This window comes from Octopus bimaculoides, chromosome 7, assembly GCF_001194135.2.
Source record: "Octopus bimaculoides isolate UCB-OBI-ISO-001 chromosome 7, ASM119413v2, whole genome shotgun sequence".
NCBI lineage: Eukaryota > Metazoa > Mollusca > Cephalopoda > Octopoda > Octopodidae > Octopus > Octopus bimaculoides.
In genome coordinates, this window is record NC_068987.1 from 101,166,511 (window position 1) to 101,168,250 (window position 1,740).

Here is a 1,740-nt window from a genome sequence, read left to right on the forward strand (position 1 = left end):
GATGGTAGTGATGGTGGTGGTGGTGGTGGTTGTGGTGATGGTTGTGGTGGTGGCTATGTCGGTAGAATGGCGTTGGAGAAAATTCACATATTAGCACATTGTTATGTGACAACCGGAACGACCCGGTTCTCAGATGTAGACCCTTAAAGACCTGCACCTGTGCCCTTCCCATAACTCACACGAAATGGTAAAGGGGGAACATTAACATGATTGGTTTGTTTTGCTGCTATTCTTGTTATTTATTTTCTGCTGTTCCTAATGTTGTTGTTGTTATTGAAGTCTATTATATTTCTTACGATATTTGTAAATTCTTGAATTTTTTTTTTTTTTGCTGCCATTTTTGGTTTTCATAACTCTTTTAGAAAAAAAAAGCATGAACATCACAACTTCATAAATGTCAACGTTCTTAAGTTTACACTTCTTGGGTTGTTGTCTATCTTGTTACAGCTTTGGTGTTTTTTTTTTGTTTCTTTTTTAGCTTTTGTAATGCTTCTTTTTAAACCACATTGTGGAATTTTGCTCCGGGATTTCAGAAGGGCTGGAACCACTCAAAATATAGCTCAAAGAAATTGGTTTTCAACATCAGTGATTTTATTTCAAATCCTAATGAAGTCAATCAGCTTCATATTTTATTAGTCTCATTACTTCCTGATTTGCTGATTAAATATACCAGTAATACACAATATTCGATTCATCTTATCACGTGACCCTGAAAAATTTACGCTCAAAGAATCTACACAAACACAAAGAGTGGAAAATTGGTTTTCAATGAACTCGTCATGTTAACACCCAATTCTAACGGAACGTTTAGCACAAAGGCGAAATGCTTAGCGATATTTCGTCCGCCTTTACCTTCTGCGTTCAATTTCCGCCAAGTTCAAATTTGTCTCTCATCCTTTTGGGATCAATAAGTTAAGTACTAGTTGAGTACTGGGGTCGTTGTAATCAGCTTAACCCCTCTCCCGAACTTGTTGGCTTTGTGCCGAAATTTGAAACCAATATTGACGATACGTAATCCGCTTAAAATACGAATGAGATACGTTCCAGCTTTGCCAAAGACTACAATTTTTAAGTCGAGTGAGTGTGAATTAAGAACGACAGAGTAAAGGGCTGAAAGGAAGATTAGATTGAAGGTCCAAGAGAGGAAGAGCAATTGCTGGCAGAAGGGGTTGTAATGGGGAAACAGAGTAGGAGCATAAGGGTGGGCAGAACGCAGGCTGAAATATAGAGAAGCATGTCTATCATTAGTACAGCTCTCAGTAAACACTTATTTTCATTCGTTAATGTCACAACTATGCCAATAATATATATAATCCCAGTCGCTATCATTAAACATTTGTATAACTGTAGACTCTCAAAGCAGGAGAAATTGCTAATTTTAGCAAAAGAACAAAAATGAAGCAAATGTTTCCAACCTGGGTACAAGGCAAGAAATTTGAAGTAGTGGCTTAAGTACGTGATTCGTACTTGATTTCATAGATTCCGAATGGATAAAAAGCAAAATTGACCATTGAACTTAGGGTCTAAAGAAAAGGAGCAAAAAGCGTAGATAATTTTTTCCGACATTCTAACAATATTGTAAATCTACCATCCTCTTTCCTTACGAGACCTAAATAATGATTTCTAGCATAGATACAATATTATGCATGTCAGGATGGTGAGAAAGAAAAATGCATTGCTAAAATTCACAACTGTGCATTATATATATATATATATATATATATATATATATATATATAT